The 21,365-nt window shown below is 35.6% G+C and overlaps 1 protein-coding gene and 2 long non-coding RNA genes across 4 annotated transcripts in view; all 3 read right to left on the bottom strand.

Moving 5' to 3' along the window:
- Positions 1-21,365, bottom strand: part of LOC135768592 (protein shisa-9) — an 88,815-nt gene that overhangs the window by 45,788 nt on the left and 21,662 nt on the right. The window lies entirely within an intron of this gene.
- Positions 6,036-10,621, bottom strand: LOC135733987 (uncharacterized). The gene is made up of 7 exons (XR_010527064.2): positions 10,123-10,621; positions 9,883-9,954; positions 9,677-9,763; positions 9,301-9,437; positions 8,161-8,223; positions 7,274-7,336; positions 6,036-6,428 (listed from the first exon to the last, which is right to left on the bottom strand). It is a non-coding gene; the product is annotated as an uncharacterized lncRNA (long non-coding RNA).
- On the bottom strand, positions 10,687-14,541 carry LOC135733988 (uncharacterized). Its single transcript, XR_010527065.2, has 3 exons — positions 14,368-14,541; positions 11,613-11,727; positions 10,687-10,947 (listed from the first exon to the last, which is right to left on the bottom strand). It is a non-coding gene; the product is annotated as an uncharacterized lncRNA (long non-coding RNA).

The raw sequence follows: 21,365 nt of genomic DNA, 5'->3' as shown, positions 1-21,365 counted from the left end.
AGACATGGAGAGATGGAAAAAAGCTAGCCCAACAGAAACCAATAAGTAAGGAACTGAAGTTAAAGTCTTAAATACTGTAAGAATGTCATGAATACTATTAACAAAGAAACAGAAGTAACATGAAATTAATTACTTTATTACAGTGGTACTGTGGTAGTAATGTCGTCTTTTCTTCAGAGACTCTGTCTGTAGATGGAAAAGCGACTACATCATCAGACAAGTTCAAGTAAGAGTTTAATGTTTTTATGTAAGACTTTGGTAATTACAGACGTCTTTAAAGGAAAACACCTCCGTTTTTCAATATTTTACTATGTTCTTAGCTCAACTTAGATGAATTAATACATACTTATCTTTATTCAATGCATGCACTTTTAGTCTTTGTTAAGCACTTCGTGAATGTGTTGGCATTTAGCCTAGCCCCATTCATTCCTATGGCTCCACACAAAAGTTTTATTTTGTGCCACCATACTTACTCGTCTAAATACCTGAAAGTTTTTGGTGGCTTCTAAATTCATCCCTGTTTGGAGCCATATGAATGAATGGGGCTAGGCTAAACGCTAATACATTCACAAGGCACTGTACAAAGATTAACAGTGCGCGCATTGAAAAAATATAGTTATGTATTAATTCGTCTAAGTTGAGGTAAGAACATAGTAAAACAGGGCTATTCAAATCTTACACTGGAGTGCTGGAGCACTACTGGGTTTATGTACCATTAACCACCTGTGATTTTCTAGTGATCATGAAGACCTTGATTAGCTTGCTCAGGTGTGTTTGATCAGGGTTGGAGCTTAACTATGCAGTGCTCTGGCCCTCCAGGGTAAGATCTGAATAGCCCTGTAGTAAAATATTGAAAAACGGTGGTGTTTTCCTTTAAGTGCCTTGCTGATGTGCTTCAACGTGTGATTATAGTAATGGCATAGTTTTGAAGGAAACTGCCACCACAGTGGTTATAAATAAAAAATATTGCAGCATTATTGCAAATCGTCATGTGGTGTAATTAGTAATCTATTACCGCCAAGGCCTTACTTGTAACATATGTTTGGTCAGGTGTACCACGGTAATGCTTTCTGCTTGCTAGCTACTGAACTTTTGTGCTGTACTTTTTGTAATGTGTAGATATTAGAATTGAGGACTCTGCTGAACATTGAGAAAAAATACCGTATTGGGAGAAGATGGCAAGAGTCTGATTCAAACTTCCAGTCTACCCTTAAAGATGTGGACCGTGAGCTCAGAGTCCAACTTCAAGGCTAGAACTGAATCAAGGGAGAGAGAGCAGTCCTCCTCCACCTGAGAAGAATATATCCATGTATAGTGCTATAAGTGGATAAGTAGATACAATATGACATTAGGTTTGAACTTAAAAAGGACTATAATACAAACTAATACATTCATTTTTCTGCATGCTTGTTTCCTAGCTTTGCTTCAGATGGGCAGGGCATTGCCATTAGACTCTCCAAGCAGGTAGCCAGCTCCAGCAATAGACTGAGACAGGCAATAAAAGAATACAACAGCATTCAATGGTCACCGCAGATGAGCTTCTTACCTGCGACAATTGATTTTCAGGAATCATGTGATCCCTCTTGGCATGTCTACTTCTGCTTTGATGACACTGTAAGTATAATTACTTTACCCTAGTAACCACACAGCAGTCACTCTAGTAACCATCTGACAAACTAACTACCTGCAAATCATATTAGAAACCACCTGGTAACATAACATAGCATTTTGTTTTCTAGATTGAAGAAGATGATGTTTCAAGGAGGCGAGGGATTGATGCCTTACATATGAAGACTCATTCAACGCTTCCAACAGCTGGAAAGAAAACTACATCAAGCCATTGTGATGTTTCACCCACATGTATCAGACTTTGTTCCTGCAGACAACCCCCACTTGTGTCAGGCCCTCCCCATGCCAAGCATACAGACACTGGTATACAATGATAAGAGTGATAATGACAATGTGGATAAATATGATAACTACGGAGATCATTGTGTTTGGCTCGCCCGATGTTCTGGAAAATTCTTTTGGAAATTCTGGTATTTTATCTTCTTCGGTCAAATCAAGTGTAAAAAACTTAGGTGTATTTTTCGATAGTGCACTAAAATTTGATAGGCAAATAAATGCAGTTGTAAAAGCGAGTTTTTACCAATTAAGAATGCTGGCTAAAGTGAAGACCTTTCTTTCTTTTAAACACTTAGAAATTGCAACCCACGCTTTTATTTCGTCCAGAATTGATTATTGTAATGCGCTGTATGTGGGAATAAATAGCTCGTTAATAGCGAGATTACAAATGGTTCAAAATTCCGCTGCGCGGCTGTTAACCGGCGTTCGTAAATACGAACATATTTCTCCTGTGCTAATGTCTTTACATTGGCTTCGGGTACAGTGTAGAATTGATTTTAAAGTGCTTTTGCTCGTTTTTAAATCGTTAAATGGACTCGCTCCCCTCTACCTCTCGGATTTGTTGGGTGAATATCGTCCAGAAAGAACTCTTCGGTCTGCCAACCAGAATCTGTTAACTGTTCCAAAGTCCAAATTAAAATCTAGGGGTGACCGAGCTTTTGCCATAGTCGCACCTAAACTTTGGAACACTTTACCGCTTCATATAAGAATATCCCCAACATTACATATTTTTAAATCTAAGTTAAAAACATACTTTTTTACTAAGGCCTATGACTCGTGATGATATTTGTTGTCTGATGTTGATGTGGTTTGTATATTTGTGTTTTTTTTAATTAGTCATTATCTCATTGTACAGCACATTGGTCAACTGGAGTTGTTTTTAATCGTGCTTTATAAATAAATTGAGACTTGAGACTTGAACTAGCACTACAGATATTTTTTTAATTTCTAGTCTGATATTGTATTCTGTAAAAAGAATGATGTAAATGTATAGTATATGTTGCAGCATATCATAGAAACCTTTATGGTGGTGTAATATAATGCTCGCCTTACTTGTGCAAACATGATGTTTTACTAGGTCTGATTTATTTTAAAACGTAGGTACTGTTTTTAAGCACACATAATCACACTAGTCTGTGTGAGGACAAAATTGTGTGTTTACCATTGTGATGTTACTTATTTACTGTAATGTACAAATGTGTGTAAGGTGTTTTGTTTTTGTGTGCTAAGTTGAAATGACAAAGTATTGAATCTTGAATCCTTTGAAACAAATACTGTAAAAGTTTGTAAAAAATAAAATGTTTTCCACAATGAGTTATAGTCATGATTTCAGCAATTGTCACAGCACACTTTAGAGGTGAATGAATAGTGATTAACTTAATAAATGACTTATACAATGATTTTACAGTCATAATCCACAAGACTGCCACATACAGTAGGTTCTTACATAACCATATTGGCTTGAAATTCTCCCGAACTAAGTTGATGTGGATTAATACTTTTTTCTTCCCATTATATTACATTTAGTATTATATAGTTCGTTGCTATGGTGGTTGCTTGGCTGCTATTATTGAAACCACGTTGGTTGCATGACGTGTTTTCTTTTTAAATGACATTCAACATTTTCCTACAGAAAACAAAAACTTGATAACTCAACAATATAATCATTTTGAACAATTTCTAATTCGATTTTGAGAAATGAGTTTTTTGGTAGCAGAAGGTTACAGAAGTGCATTGTGTTGAAGGCGGGGTTTGCGTGTTCTGCTGTTTCGGCGTTGTGGCTAGAAGGGATACAGCAACAGCAAAATCTCGCGGATGAGCGCTGTTATTATCCTAATCCTATCCCCAAAACCTAACCCTAAACCAAACATTTCACGCGATTTAAGACAAGTTGTATCACATCTAGACAGATCCGCTGTTTACATCCGAATTCTACCCCAAACTTAACCCTAAAGCGCGTAGCTGTATCCCATCTAGCAAAAAACACTGTTTCTGCTAAAATATCTTAAACAAACAACTTTTTTTACATTTTCTTAACGTAGATCATCTAGATGCAGCATAATTAATAGTTTGTCTGAACTAGGTGTTTATATATTCAGTAGATATATGTTTTTACAGCCCTACTTTGCAAACCAGAAAAACTACAATTTTAGTGTTGATTTGTATCAAGCTGCATTGCACACATGTAGGGAATTGTAGTTTTTTAAAACATTTGTGTTTTTCTTATAATTGGAGGTTGTAAATAGTGAGTTGAGAGTACAAGGTGTTTAGGGGATTGTTAACACACTTATGCAATCAGATTTTAAATATTTAAATGTTAAATAGGTTTAAATAAATTTTAACCATATTTGATAGATAGAGTCCCAAGTTGTTGACTATATTGACATTATAACTGAGGTCAGCTCTCATTAAGAGTTTGTCCCATGTCTATAGCCCCTTTTGTTGCCTAATTATAAGCATTCAAAAATGCACCAAGGTGATGTTTTAAAGGTCCGTATTTCAAAGCAGGAGCCATGTAGATTCTTTATACTGACATATGTTATTCTGCAGGTCAAGATCTTTCTAACGATGTATTTGGCTTAGCTCTATAACAAACTTTTCATGTTCTCATTTCAAGTACACAAGCCATCTCAGGTGTAGTTTCAGAGAGCACTTTGAAGGCTCAATAAGGTTACGGTTAGATAAAATAAAGCTGTTTGTTTGTTTCTGGCTGTGTAAACAGACCCCACACCTTGATGAATACCTGCTGGCCACACACACAAACTGTGCATTTCTGTTTGGGCTTCTATGCATATACTATCTATTTATGTCAATGCTGCTATGATAATTAAAACATACCATTAATAAATAAGATCATAGTCTGATGGGTAGTCGTCTCTGATTGTAGGCTAGTAGATTATTATTAGGCCTATTGGTTGTCAATACCCAGATTAGCAAACATTATACACAATGTTTGCTACATAATGTACATAATGTTTGCTCTCTTGCATCTTTTGTAGCCTATTTATTTTTGTTTAGATGTTTTCTTTTGAGCTCAACTAAAAATTGTAAACAGGCCTATTTAGTTTATCCATTAGAGTACCATTCCCCTCCTTCCAAACACTTTGAGAAACTGAATCCTTCAGCTATGTGTATAGTATAGGAAGCCTATGTATTGTTTCATGTTCCGTCTTTCTAAGCAGAAAGACAGGCCTGAGCAGTATGCAAACTATACCGTAAATGTATGTGGATCAGGTGTGTCCAGTCATAAAAATTCTGCACACATAAAAAGTACTAAAGTAATTTATAGTAAATACCAATACTATAGTAAAGTGTAGTATACAGTATATATTATTTAAAACTTTGTTAATGAATGGTACAGCATTCTGTAGAGTAATACATACACTTTAAAAACAGATGTGTTAAAACAACACAATCAGTTTTATTATTGGAACACCAAATTTTGTTACTTGTGTTGTCACTTTAATTTAAAACACAAAATGTGAAATTACTTAATCATTCCAAAAAATTCCTTACAACTGAGCATAGCCAGTTTTTTAACTCATGATGGGTTTCTGGTCTCAATTTTTTTTGTATTACTTTCAATTCATATATAAATATATATTTCTGTCATGATGGTTCTTTTCATAACATTAAATGTGGTAATAGAGATTTGCTTCAACTTCATCTGTGTGATGGAGGAAAATCACTTTGATAAAGCAGATACACATAACATCATCATCCCCATCATCCTTTATAGCAACCATTGTATTTAAAGTTGTTTAAATTGTACTGTTCAGTTGTATATCAAAGTTTTCACAAGTATCACTACTGCTCTGAGATAAACCAACTTTCCAATATCCAATTTGCCAAATACCTCTCAGTGACAGCAAGACTGCAAAAAGAAGTGAAAGTTATGTAAACTATTTAATCATAACATGAAATCGAACTTTGACTCACTGTATTGAAAAGTATGGCGAGGTCTTTGCCAACACCCAACCTACCGAACCATTGATAAAATATGAAACAATAGGCTACTTATCATTTACAACCTGTGGACTAAATTCAGTACAATAGATATTAATTGGTCCCCACATGTCCCAGGTAAAGGGACCACACTTATGGTGCCAACAAATGACAACAATAAAGAGTGAATGAAAAATATGTTTTATTATAAGTGTAATCATTACAATACATTTGCATGAAAAAGATTAAATGGCACCTAATACATAAAAATAAAAAAAAATGTGTGTGTGTGTGTGTGTTTGTAGGGATGGGGTCATGAACAAAGTAAAAACAACTCAAAGTTAAAACATAAAACATCTTGTGTAACTAGCATGTTTCCTATCACTGATGCAGCGCTACAGGCTGTTTGCATGGTGTCTTTACACTGGCATTTAAGGCACATGTTTTTTTAAAACCACATGCAGTGTGTGACCATGATTGGCACACTGTGCACTGTGACCATGAACGCCACTTCTTTGAAGCATTTTTCTTCCTGTCATCGAAAAGGACGCGGCAGACACAGCACAAATGGCCTCCATCTATCAAAACAAATATATTTAAGTCAAGCCAGTTAGTTGAATTAATACTCAAGAGCATATTTTAAGTAACATTTCAAAGGCAGTTTATTCAATATTCTATTGCCAAATTAAAATGTGGGTATTGCTGACGCTCAATCATAAGATACAAGCAGGTCAACAAAGAAGAATTCCTGGGGCACATTTCAGAAAGCGGAAACAAGGAAAACTCTGGGTTTTCCATTTCAGAAATGTATGTAAATCAAACATGATTCAGAAGTGTAACTCAATTTTAAAAAATCTCACCAGCACTTTATTCTTCAGCTTTAGCATTACTAACTGTAATGCCATAACTCATACAGTCGTAGGTTGGCCTGTTCAAGCCATTCATAGGCTTGTACACAGGAACATCATCATTTTAAAAGCAATTGTTGGTGTGCTCACCTTCTATCTCTGTTTGTAATTTAAGACAATGTCCTGGACAACACCCTTTAAAATGTTTTTATACATTAGGTCCCAAATGTATGTACAGAACTTTGTTTATATATTCTGCACGTTCTGCCTGGAAACTGCCCGTTGAAAGACTTACAAAGTGAATCTAGTTTAATGCTGTTAGATCCTAAATGAAAGATTTGGAGGCTGATTTGTCACAATGTGTCACTGTGTAGTGGATTGTTTCCCTTTTTAAATGTTTTGGTCTATGGTTCTGTTCCAATATCTGTTCTTGTTAAAGTATTGTAATCTGTTGAAACTAACTGTTTTTATTCATGTTGCTGCCTCCAAACCAGGTCTACTTGGCCTGGTCTACTATAAGGAAGAGCTTATTATTCACAATGGGACATAAAAATCAGCACAATTTGAAAAGATACCTTAATCTGCAGTCATCACGATAGCTACAGTAGTGGCTGTTTCTGAGGACTTTTCTTCCAGCTCTGTAGAACATAAAACATAATAACAACTTTCTTAATACAACATTTGAATCTAAATTACAAATTCATAATGCAATGTGTCAACATTTATACTGTCAATAGTTAATTAGTAAATTGTAGGTCAAATACAGATACAGTACCATTCATTGTTTGCATCTAAATATCAACAGCCAATTCAAAGTGTAAAATTATCATTGCAAGATGTAAGCAACTTCCTGTTTCAGTTTGTAACGGTTTTCTTTATTTCACACATAAAGAAAACATCTTAAACATTTTTCTTTAACTTTTTGATTAAGTTTTATATGTCCTGTTGGTTGTATTTTATCCCAACGTTTATGCTGTGTTAAAAAACTGATACAGGACGTGCTTCTGGACCAGTGTTGTTTACATCTTGCAAAATGGTCTATAAAAGATGTTAAATGTCACCTTAATAAGTATTGTATATCTAAATTGTAATTTTCAAACAAGTGAGCTTTTCTCTTTGTGTCCAATGTCAATGGCAGACTTTTCAGAAGAGTAGTTTTAATTAAGCTTGAACTTAAGCAATACCATTCAAATTGTATTACAATGAAAAGAAATACCATTTTCACACATAGCCTCTAAAATTTCTGGGCAACATCTGCTGTGTCTGTTGATTTGAAGATGTTAAACTATCACACACAGATTTCATCTTTTGATTTGATTATTGTTTTAATAATGTGTATAGTGGTGAAATGTACAGTGTAATGACCACAATTACATATCTAGTAAACTATGCTTCTTAAGTTTAATATATTTAAAAGTTTAATATATTTATTTAAAGATAAAATAAAAACAACTCAGCGTACCTTCTGCGTCCATCGCCTCTGACATTCCTTCTGCTTTGTCAGTGGAGTTGCATTGTGCTGCATCTAATTAATGTATAGGGAAAAAAAGAAACACTTAGAAGCATAACAAATAACTGGTCTTTCTGCATCACACAGCAGTATTAATGAAGAAATATAATTTTATAGATAAAATTCAACTGTTGCCAAGGGCCATCACAATCACTATTCAAATTCAACTAAGCAGCTATAGGATATTCTGGAGAGGTGCCTTTTTAGAAAATGTGTCCACTGTAATGAGGAAACTGCAACTAAGAAATAGTGTTACATCCCTTACAAACTGTCATAGACACATACAGAATCTATAACCTGAATCTGTTTCAATTGAATTACATTGAATTTTTAAAGTGCCAATTCATAACAAAGTTCCTCACAGCACTTTTCAAACAGAGTAGGTCTAGACCATACTGTACTCTTTATATTATTAGGCTACAAACTCTCAGAAAAAAGGTACATGAAGATACAAAAGTTGACATTGGGGCACTACCTTTTCAAAAAGTACACTTTTGTACCTAAAAGGTATACATTGGTACCACCAAGCTACATGCTGGTACCTCATAGGTACATATCTGTACCTAAATGGTACATTTTAGGACCTTTTCAAAAGGTAGTGTACCAGTGACAAAAAGGTACAACTTTTATACCTTTTTTCTGAGAGTGCAATGGCAACTTCCTTTTAATATGCAGCAAACTCGAGCAGAACCATGGTTCAGAATGGGCAGCCATTTGCCTCGACTGGTTGGGGAGACATGGAGAAATATAGTGGCCCACAGTCTAAAAATATCTGGGTTATTTTTTTACGCATGTTGGGTAAATATTGGACAGAACACACTACTGGGTTAATATTGACCCAATGCTGGGTTGTTTTAACCCAACTGCTGGGTTATTATACCCCATGGTTGCATAACAACAATCCAGCATTTGTTCTATCCAATATTTACTTATTGTGGGTCAAAACTTAACTCACCCAGTGCTGCACTATACAAAGACTCAAATGTAGGCCCGTATTATTGTTAAGTTAACTTATTTTTTCCACTTTGCATAGAGCCAAGTGATCTGCCGAAACACAGGTGGAGAAACAAAACCACTGTTAATCTCACTTACTGATTTCAAATGAAAATGCCCTCCAACTGCTTCCTTCCATAATAGGATGGCTTTTTGAGGCTGTCCTGCAACTTTAACTGTCATGCCTTGATTTACCAGGGACTGGTAGGGGAGCCTTCCAGTACCTCCGGCATCCTCTGAAAGACACGGGCAAACACATGCATGTACATTTTACACATTGTAACACAGTCGGAAAATTGTGACTCTCCCATCCTGTTAATAGCCAGTGTACCGGCTGTAAACAGTCATTTTGGTAATGTGTCATAATCGTATGGTTGATGGACACAAATAAGTTATTGATTTGATAATAATGCCATGGATACATTAAGGTATATTAGGTTATCAAGACTTAAAAAGTGTTTGAACATATGCTTACTATATTTTTGGTTAAACAGATCTTGCACTTTTCTCAGCAGTACATTGACCTCAACTCTGGTTCTCGGTGTTGCGGCTGAGAAGCTGGCTACAGATGTAACAACAGACAACAATCAATTTTATAAAACTATATTATTTATATTGGCACTATTACGGACCTGAGTCCATTTATGTGGATATACGGATATTTTATATAACCAATATTACCTTTGAAATGCAGTTCAAAGTTCACTGTGTCTGTTGAGTCCAGGAAATCGCTCGTTTGGTCTTCTTTTTCAGCTGAAAAAAAAATGGAAATAAACATGTTAAAATAAAATGCTAAAAGTGATTGAAAGTAAGGACTTGGAAATCTATGAACAGATAAAAATATACATTTATTAAAGCAACTTAAGTGTAAATAAAAAATTAACCAAATGAAGAAGGAAACTGAAATGTAATTAACATTACCAGTGGAGGATTGAACATTTGTAGAATTTCTTCAGCCTCCCTGGTAGCTGCTTCAAGTTCAGCATTGTCAGCTTTCATGTCAAGATGTTTTGAAATAGTTGCAGCTTCCTGGCATAACTGGTCAAAACCTGAAGATGCCATATTAAAGAAAAGAAAGAATGCAAAGAGAAATAGGCAAAGCAAATTGAAAGAGGGACAAACAGAGAGAGGGGGAGAGTGAGTGTGTGTGTGAGTGCGTAGGAGAGTAGGGCTATGCAAAAAAATCGTCTGTGATTCTCATGCGTGTTTCATCAGTAATGCCGGTTCCGTGATTAGAAGTAAAACGCCATCAGCTGCTTTCAGATGGAGCGGCATATATTACACAGACCCGTAGTTCAACGAGAAGCTAGGCAAAATCTGGTTCAAAATCAAGGAAAATCGACTCCGATAATCGATGCAATTTTGCCTATCTTCTCGGTGAACTACGGGTCTGTGTAATTAATGCCGCTCCATCTGAAAGCAGCTGATGGCGATTTACTTCTAATCACGAAACTGGCTTTACTGATGAAACACGCATGAGAATCGCAGACGATTTTTTTGCACATCCCTATAGGAGAGTGAGTGAGTGAGTTGGAGGGTGAGTGAGTGAGTGAGTGAGTGAGTAGGAGAGAGAGTGAGTGAGTGAGTGAGTGAGTGAGTGAGTAGGAGAGAGAGTGAGTGAGTGAGTGAGTGAGTGAGTGAGTGAGTGAGTAGGAAAGCTTTTGCAAGTGATGGCTCTTAAAAGAGCCGTTGGTTTAAATGTTGTGGAGCGTGTAGATGGAGGAGTATGAGATGTATGTGAAGAAACTGCAAGACAAAAAAAATTGTGAATTACAAATTTTGGATATTTTTTAAATTCTTTATTTACTAAACATTGTATGTATATAACTATTTACAACTATTTACCCAAGATCCGCCCACTATCATAAGACTATATAATAAGATAAATAAATAAATAAAACGGCAAAAGAATAAAACTGACCAAAAAGAAAGATCCAAATGTCTAAAGATTTCAGATTTGTACATCAAATGTATTAAAAGCACGGTGTTGTTGTTACTGTTTTTTACCATGTATAAAAGGGCTGAACTACTGTGGTAAAAGCATAAGGTTTGCTGTTACTGTACTACAAAACACCACAGTAGAAGTAGACTAACTGCGGTAAAAACATGGTACGATTTGTGTACTATAAACACAAAATACCACAGTAGAAGTACATTGGTAGTTAATTCCAAAAATATGAATATAATAAAATGATCGAGGATCTGTCACGTTATGTTAATGGTGACTAACATAACGTGACTAGCTTTTCACCCACTGCTTGATTATGTGTTGTGTTGAACTTATTTTGAACAAAAAGAAAGAATGTAATATAGATGACCAATACAATTCAGAGAACATTTAGAAGCCGATCTGGATTAACACATATAATGAATTTAAAATCGAACAAACATACACTTTATGGTATACTCACCGAGATGTGATGACATTTGTAAATTGATGATAAATTTCGCGATGATGTGCGAATGAGATTTGGGTCACGGCAGGGCGTAGCCACGAGTGTGCCGGAGCCACCCAGAGTGGCACACCTAAAATGGATGCAGAATATTTATTTATAGTTTCAATTTTGTTGTTTACTTAGAATATATATATATATTTAAAATAAACCTTTCACACGCAAGTTACAAATATTTTATCTGACCCCTTGTGTCCATGGCGACGGGTCATGATTGTCACGTGACACACCGCAACAACAATAATGTATGCTATTCGTTTTATTTCGTTTTTTCCTTTTTTTTAATTAAAAATATTAACTAACTTGCTTACCATGTCAACTATCTGATATTCCAATCCTTCGTTTAAAGATCTTCATAAATTATCTTGATCTATAACGAGATGAGTCGATTACAGCACCTGAATTCCCCAGCGTTTATGGTTATCTTGCCTGCCTGTGACACACGCAGATTTTCAGATGCACACCCAGAGGTTTTTTTCTGGCTACGGGTCACGCTTCTTGAATGCGATGAACAAAATCGTATGGTATAGTACGATTTAATATATTCGTATTAATTAGCACGAAATCCCTGCGACACAGGGCTGTGTTAAATGCGATGAACTAATCGTACGATTTCGTACGAGCCAGCTCATATGATTTCATACGATTTAGCCACTTGGTTAAATCGTTTGAATTATTACGAATTCGCTGTGAGATAGGGTTGGCTCCGACATAAGGGTCCTATTAAAATGTGTCTTCTCTACCTAGATTGACTGGATACGAATTGAGAACAGAAGATTATGCAAATCACTGATTAAATCAACCAACCAATCATAGGCACGAAGACATCAGTCAATGTCCCGCCCCCAAAGACCCAAAAGTCATATTGATCGAGCGAGCGTGTGTGGTGCAGCTGTGAGAGCATAGAGAGAGTCAGAATCGAGCAAAAGCTCATTCAAGCCCTTGCTTGCGTGACTGCATTTGTGTGCGCTGAGCGGAGGTGCGCTCTCGCAAGGATGCTTTACACAATTGTGTTCTGCTTTTTCGCGCTCGAATAGTGTTCGCGTGCTCGTATCTCTCACTCGCGCGTGGTTTTTGTGCGCGCTGGGTCTGATTAAACACCACACCTTTCTTTCCCATTCTGACATTCAGTTTGGAGTTCAGGAGATTGTCTTGACCAGGACCACACCCCTAAATGCATTGAAGCAACTGCCATGTGATTGGTTGATTAGATAACTGCATAAATGAGAAATTGAACAGGTGTTCCTAATAATCCTTTAGGTCAGTGGTTCCCAACTTCAGTCCTCAAGGTCCACCTCCCAAAATGTTTTAAATGTCTCCTTATATGAAACACCTGATTCCACTCATCAGTCTTGTTCCAGAATGTTTAAAATGTTCCTTAATTAACACACTAACAAGCTAATGAACTGAATCAGCCCTTACAAAAATTAACCATGGTTTTACTACAGTTAAAAAAAAACATGGTTACTGTAGTAACTACAAGAACCATGGTTTAACTATGGTTTTTGAAAACCATGGTTGTCAAAACCATGGTTATTTTGTAGTTACCATGGTTTTCAAAAACCATAATTAAACCATGGTTATTGTAGTTACTACAGTAACCATGTTTTTTTGGTTTTAACTGTAGTAAAACCATGGTTAAATTTTGTAAGGGCTGATTCAGTTCATTAGCTTGTAAGTGTGTTAATTAAGGAACGTTTTAAACATTCTGGAACAAGACTGATGAGTGGAATCAGGTGTTTGTCAAAACCATGGTTATTTTGTAGTTACCATGGTTTTCAAAAACCATAGTTTAACCATGGTTATTGTAGTAAAACCATGGTTTTGCTCATAGTAATCAATACACCAAAAAAACATGGTTACTACACTTTTACCACAATAAAACCATGGGTTATTTTCGTATGGGAGGTGTTTTATATATGAAGACATCTAAAACATTCTGGGAGGGGGGGGGCTGAGGTGAGAGTATACTGTTACCGTGGTAAAGCATGGTAAACTAGACGCGTATCGGGTTTTACCACGCAGTAGCCGAAATAAACTGTTACTGTGGTAAAGCATGGTAAATTCGACGCGTATTAGGGTTTTACCACGCAGTAGCCGAAATAAACTGTTACTGTGGTAAAGCATGGTAAATTCGACGCGTATTCGAGTTTTACCACGCAGTAGCCGAAATAAACTGTTACTGTGGTAAAGCATGGTAAATTCGACGCGTATTAGGGTTTTACCACGCAGTAGCCGAAATACACTGTTACTGTGGTAAAGCATGGTAATTTCGACGCGTATTCGGGTTTTACCACGCAGTAGCCGAAATAAACTGTTACTGTGGTAAAGCATGGTAAATTCGACGCGTATTCGAGTTTTACCACGCAGTAGCCGAAATAAACTGTTACTGTGGTAAAGCATGGTAAATTCGACGCGTATTCGGGTTTTACCACGCAGTAGCCATAATAAACTTTTACTGTGGTAAAGCATGGTAAAATCGACGCGTATCGCGTTACCTTTATCCTAATATTAACTGATCGAATCTGCGTCACGTTAAAGCTGAGGATGGCATTTAATCGTTTTAGTTACGATGTGCTGATTTAAAATCATTTTGAGATACAATAAGCCTAAGCAGAACTGACAGATATAAAACAGCGATTGAATTGAACACTTTTAACCTGATTTATATAGAGTAATAAACTTTATATCAAATTAAAGACACTTAACTTACCAATGCGTTGTTAAATCTCGCGATGTAATGAAATGCAACTCCTAATGTAATGTCACATGGAGTTCTTCTCTTTAGCGACCCCAGTGGACGTTTGTTTTTCAAAACTGTAGCAATACGTGCCTATTGGTACATATTTTTGGCGCTGCAAAAAAGTGTGCAGAGGTACGTATTTCCCATGAGACCAGGTTGTTAAAAAAAGTTGTGACTGTTTTGTATGCTGTGTTTATATCATATAATAAATAAATGGGTACGTTATTTGCTCTAAATGCCTGAATAGTGTCATTTGTAATAAAATTCAATTAATCCTGGTGGTTTAAATTGAAAATCTTATTCCAGTACATGTCATCATAGCAAAATTATACCCTAAAATATAACTTTATACCCTAATATATTAAGTTTCACCTGATGCGCAAATTTAGTAAATGCATCTATTGGTCGTATTTTGTAAAATGGACAAACAACCAAAGCAATTGTATGAGTTGGATAATTGGTCGTTTTATTACCTTAGAATGATCTGTTTTTATGTGCATATACTTTTATCTGGTCTGTGAAGGTCCAGTTTGCGCCAGTTTATTAAATACCATTCTATTTGGGTTAAGATTTTGGTCCAAATCGACTAATTTGATATCCAAGATGCAAGATGTTGCAAGATGTCTGCAGTGCGGTTAAATTCATTGACTGCTGCTGCCCTGACATGGATGAGTGAAAAGGAAAGAAAACAAGAAAGCATGTCAGACACACTTAGAGGGTTTTGCATCTGAGCTCTTTAAATGTTGAGAGAATTGTAATATATTTTTGGCCGAATGGTTCCTTTAACCAACCTCCTCACTCACTGGCGATGTTTTAATCAATGGCTGTGTAAAGATTATATAGAAGCAGACACTGCAAATGAATTGAAAGGATGACCTGATTCCAGCGCCATTCAATATTCCGGTCGACCATACAGCCAGGTTTCATTTTTCCCTTGTGACATCATTGTCTCTCCATTCACTGTTCTTCAGGCTCATAAGTGGGACGGGATGGTACCTTGGGACATGTATCTAAAGCAACGGTTTGCCAGGAGCGCCGGGCTGAAGAATCCAGAAGGGTCTGTCTCTTTCATGATAACAACCAGAAGAATGAAACTCTCAGCTCTGGCCAGATTTCTGCTATAAGCTCCACTGATATGCTTCTATAGGAATCATTTTGCTGTCAAGGCTGGTGGACCACACAAACACAAACTTCAATGAACCTTACAGCATTATTTAACTGTATACACCCAACCCTTTAGTTGATCTAAGGATTTTGAGTAATGCTTTGATTGGCTGCAATTGGCTGTGGAGAGACAAATCGCTTGTAACTGGAATCTTGTCACGATGCACCAGCTGGTTTGTACAAAGTGTTAACTATGATATTTTTAAACTCATTTGCTAACTTGAATGTAGAGACAGAGCCAGAAGGCAATAATCGTTTCACATTTAAAGTACCATAAAATAGAAACGAAAAACTTACATTTTTTATGAAATATTGTAGTGTTTTATTTATAAATTATTTATCTGTGTGCTTCATTAGTTTTTTAAAATTCATGTGCCATCATAATCTTTAATCAAAAAAAATGTTACGTCTGAAAATTAATGGGGGTTATGTAAGGGATAACGTGTAGGCAGCCGGTTGTTATCACAGAAATAAGCCCCGACAGTGTGATCGGGGGTGATCTACTTTGCGTCAAGGGGCTTTTTCACAATAACAACCTGCTGCCTATACATTTTTCCGCTTATTACATGACTATTGCTTACCTCATAAGTAAGGTAAGGAACATTACATTTTTATTTGAAATATTTTATGATCTATTTTTTAACGAATGCAGACCTTCCCCTAGGAAAACCCATTTATGTTCGGTTTTTATCTTGTCAATTAAGAGAAAGCGTTTCCCTGCCAATGACGCTTTCCTGACAAGTTTTTATGGTAATCTGTAATTCCACTATTATCCACTAGATGCTCTTACCCAATTTATAAAAAACTGAAGCAACAAACTATTTATTTTACACTCCATGTATGTTTTGATGATCGTAAATTTTACAAGAATGCAATTATTTCAGCTATTTGCTAAAAAATTTTATTTTTGAAGAAACCTACCATGAACGAATGAAACGTTTTGCCATTGTAAATATAATGTCATATGTTATTAAAAGACATATTATTTATATATTTTTGTGTAATATAAAACTGTACCTGTCAAAATAATTTGCAGCATCCGCGTTACCGTGTGTTATTAGTTTTGAATGATTTTTATCTGGAAAAAAACAAACCTGGAAATGTCGTGACTGGCCAATCAGAATCAAGCATTCCAAAAAGCCATGTAATAAAAATGATTATGACAAATTTTTTTATACCCCTGTCCGTCAAAATGATGGTCAATGAAAAAGTATAGCGCATCTTTTGATGTGAATTTATATGCTTTGTGTTCTCAAATCAGTTCTCAAACGACAAAATCAAGTCCACCCCACTTGAAAAATTGAGAAATGTTCAACATCTGCCGCGAGAAATGGCAGTGACGTGGCGCCGACGGATCCACAATTCAGTTTGACAACGCATGACGTCACCCATTGAAAGTGAATAGAAAGCGTTAATGCTTACGCCGTGTTAACGTACTGTTAAATATTAATAATATTACTTAATTGATTTACACACTGTCAGTCATAATTTAAAGTAACGAATCGGCACTAAATTGGGATTAAAGGTGTATTGTGTATCTTTTTTAGAAGGATTTCTTAATAGAAATGCAATATAATATACATAACTATATTATCAGTGGTGTATAAAGACCTTACAGTACAAAATTAAATGTATTTTTTTTACTACCTTAAAATTAGCTCAATACGTTTTTATCGAAATACACCGTGGGTCCCTAACATGGAAGTCGCCTTCATGTTTCTACAGTAGCCCTAAATGGAAAAACTGTTCTACCTAGTGCGTTTTGTCCCTACGTTGTCTCAGACGACGTGTTTGTCCTGTGGCAGCTGCCATAATGCGTTTTAAAAATGAGGGGTGAGCTGTTGGTTGCAATATCACAGTCTCACCACTAGATGTCGCTAAAATTTACACACCCCTGCATGGAGACAAAACTTAAAAAATGTGCACATTCACCACTGTGACACCTAAAGACACCTAAAGATTTCCAGGAACATGACCAACAGACCTTTGCGATATGAGAAAGGTTGTGACATTTACGCATTTGGCAGAAACATTAATCCAAAGCAATTTACAGGCCCATTTCACAGACAATGCTTAGCTAAAGCCAGGACTAGACCTTCTAAGACATTTAGGCATCTTTTGTAAACATTTCTTGGAGAAAGATGTTACTGGTGTGTATCCTGAGGCGAATCAATGACACTGGCATATTTTCAGTCGAAACAGGTAGTCTAGGACTAGCCTAAACCTTTTCTGTGAAACCGGAGGATAGTGTATATAGTAGATATATACTATATTTTATCAGTATGTGTGTTCCCTGGAATGAAAGCAACTGAGCAACTCTTTACAGCAACAGTTCAGCTTTATGCAAATGTACAGTGATTCACAGTCGTGAAAACAAACACCTGCTACCAACCAGCAGCCTAAAGTTTTCTCAACCTCTTCTTTGCATCACCTCATCTCCGTCTGAATCAGTGCATTAATTCCCATTACCTTCATGAAATGAGAAACGTGTATTCAATCAAGAAACTATTGACAAAAACTGCCATGATAACCGAGTTAACCTGACCTGTCAGTTCTATTGATCTTAAATCCGCACCGTGTTGAACCAAAACAAAACAACCTGATCGATTTCAAGGGAACCGGAGATTGTAGGAATGTTGTCTGATGCGTAAATGCATCGGTGCATTCCAGCTTGTATCACTTTCACTTAATGCAGCGCTCCCGTGCATAACATGCAATCTGAAGAACAGCGACACACATGCTGAGACGCATCTGTTCCCGGCTGCGTTTAAATCAGGACGTTTATTTGCTTTTCCTGCAGTTAAATATTTGAAACAGCTCAGTTTCACCTGCAGCAAGTAAGAGAGCGGCAATAAACAATCATTTGGCCGTTTATTGATAGAAAACTAGAGCGAATCATGAAGGTCATCATTTTAATGCCCATGATGAATGAATTTCTGATTGAGGATGTACAGTATGTGCTGGAATAGGTGTGTATTACTGGATCAGGGATTTCCAAACTTCCTGATTCGATCCCAGCATGTTCATTCTCATTGAAGAGCCATGTGGTCCTTAATTAAACAGCCACTTTCAGCAAAATCCTTATTAAGACTCTCTGTTGGTAATCAAAGGTGGGAAGACAAACTACTGGCATGCCAAATCAGCAATAACTGCACCCAACTGGGTCCTAAATTCAGTTTAGGACCCATTCAGAGACACTCAGACAAGCACATGTAGACACGCGGTGGTCTAGACTCTAGTTGCTTTCCAACTGAAAGCAAGACAACAGACTCAGCTGGACCACCCTTAATCCTAAATGGTCTTGACTGGTTTTTATCGCATTGGATCATGTGTCAGATATGTATTTTTAACTACTATAATAAAATGGAATGATTTTGCTGAAATTTGCTAGTATTTACCTTGATCGCATACGTCACTGAAGATGTATAATTTCAATGACGTACAATATGCATCCAAGGATACAGCCTTTAAAATAAGCTTAAATCCAGCTTTTGTATCTTTTCGTAAGTTAAGTCAAAGTCATTTATTGGGTATTGAATGCTTCCTCACAAACTACAGGTGAAGCAAAATACAAAAGAAAGAATATAGAAATGTACAGAAATTGTACCAAAAAAAAAAAGGTGTAATATGCTTTATACACTCCAAAAAATGATTTTCAAGAAAGAAAATCTTAGTATTTTCTATTGTATTGTCTTGTTTTCAATAAAAATATCTAAAAATTCTTAAATTTAGATGCTTTTTCTTGATGAGAAAAATGACCAAGAAAATAAGTCTTGTTTTTAGACCATAAATATCAAATGTAAGTGAATATGTGCATAAAACAATCAAAAAAAAAAAACTGAAGATTTTGTCATAATAACAAATTCAAGAAAAAACTGAAGAATAATTAGCTTAGCCCATTGGCAGTTTTTTTTTTTTGCTTGTTTTATGCACAAATTCACTTAAAACTAGACTTATTTTCTTGGGTCGTTTTGCTCATCAAGAAAAAGCATTTTAATTTAAGAATTTTTAGATATTTTTACTGAAAACAAGACAAAAATAATAAAAAAAGTTTTTTTCTTGAAAATTATTTCTTGCAGTGTTAACACTGCAAAAATGACTTTCTTACTTTGTATTTTGTCTTGTTTTCAGTAGAAATAGCTAACATTTCTTAAATCAAGATGAATTTCTTAATGAGCAAAATTATATTAGAAAATAAGTCTAGTTTTTAGAGAAAAAAAAATATACAATTTAAGTAAATTTGTGCTTGAAACAAGCAAAAATATTTGCCAATGGGGTGAGAAAATTTTGCCAGAATTAAGTGTTTAAGAAAAAAGAAATCTTATTTAAAGATTTTTTTCTCACCCCATTGGCAGATAATTTAGCTTGTTTTAAGCACAAATTCACTTACATTTTATATTTTTTTGTCTTATTTTCTTAGGTCATTTTTCTCATTAAGAAAAAGCATCTTAATTTAGGAATTTTTAGAAATTTTTACTGTAAAAAAGACAAAAATACTAAAAAAAAGTATTTTTTCTTGAAAATCATTTCTTGCAATGTAGTTTAGTTTTTACACTGGAAAATTACTTTCTAACTTAGTATTTTTGTCTTGTTTTCAGTAGAAATAGCAAAAAAATTCTTAAATCAAGCTGTATTTTCTTAATGAGCAAAATTATATTAGAAAATAAGTCTAGTTTTTAGACAAAAAAAATATACAATTTAAGAAAATTTGTGCTTGAAACAAGCAAAAATATTTGCCAGTGGGGTGAGAAAATTTAGCTAAAATTAAGTGTTTAATAAAACCAAATCTTATTTGAAGATTAGGCAGATAATTTAGCTTGTTTTAAGCACAAATTCACTTAAATTTTATATTTCTTTGTCTTATTTTCTTAGGTCATTTTGCTCATCAAGAAAAAGCATCTTAATTTAAGAATTTTTAGATATTTTTACTGAAAACAAGACAAAAATACTAAGAAAGAAAGTAATTTTTTGCAGCTAATTTGGATCCTTTGTCATTTTATGATGCAATAAGGGACCCCTGCATCCCTCTTCTACCTTAAATATGTCTGGGTGGAGAGTGATTTTATTGTAATGCGTTTAAAAAATGAAGTAATTAGCTGTTAGCATGCGTCAGTTAGTTCAGTGTTTCAGCGGGTGAGGCAGATGGTTTGTAGTGGCCCAGTTAGCCGTAGGGCGAATGATGTTTCATCGGGTGTGTATGTCTGTATGTGATTCTGCCAGTAGCGGTATATCACAGTAGGGAAAATATTTGGCCCTGATGCGCCTGCTACACTAAAAAGAGGCTTAGACTTGTTTAGCAGTGTATGTTTTTGCACAATAATCTGAGGTAAAGACTTCCGTTTGTGTGTGATTAAATGTTTACTCAAGGAACCATTCGGCCTTGATCTGAGATATGAAAAAAATTGTGCAGTGATAATATCATATCCTATACACCAGGTGCATCAAAGCAGTAATCTATTGGCGGTAAGGAAAGATTTGCTGGATAGTGAAAAGGCAATAAAGTTTGACATGCTTTCCCTTCTGACTGGTTTTCTTTACAGACTCAATAAAGCCTGACAGCAGCAGTTCCTGTCTGCTGAGTCCTGGAGTTTACAGACCCTCTTGTTTATTAACCAGACCTGAGAGCAGAGCATTTTGGGAAAACTTTGAAAAATGCCTAGCACTCATAATTATACTATATCTATAAACTGGATTTTATGCATTCAGAAGAATTGTGAGTGGTTCTTGCTCACAATGCACAGTACAATGTTCTGGTTCATTGCCTTGCAGTTGCTAAGGTGAACACAGGTGATGGTTCCTATAGG

The sequence above is a fragment of the Paramisgurnus dabryanus genome, chromosome 3, assembly GCF_030506205.2.
Source record: "Paramisgurnus dabryanus chromosome 3, PD_genome_1.1, whole genome shotgun sequence".
In the NCBI taxonomy this organism is placed as follows: domain Eukaryota; kingdom Metazoa; phylum Chordata; class Actinopteri; order Cypriniformes; family Cobitidae; genus Paramisgurnus; species Paramisgurnus dabryanus.
Note: the sequence above shows the minus strand (reverse complement) of the source record. Positions and strands in the feature narration are given on the sequence as shown.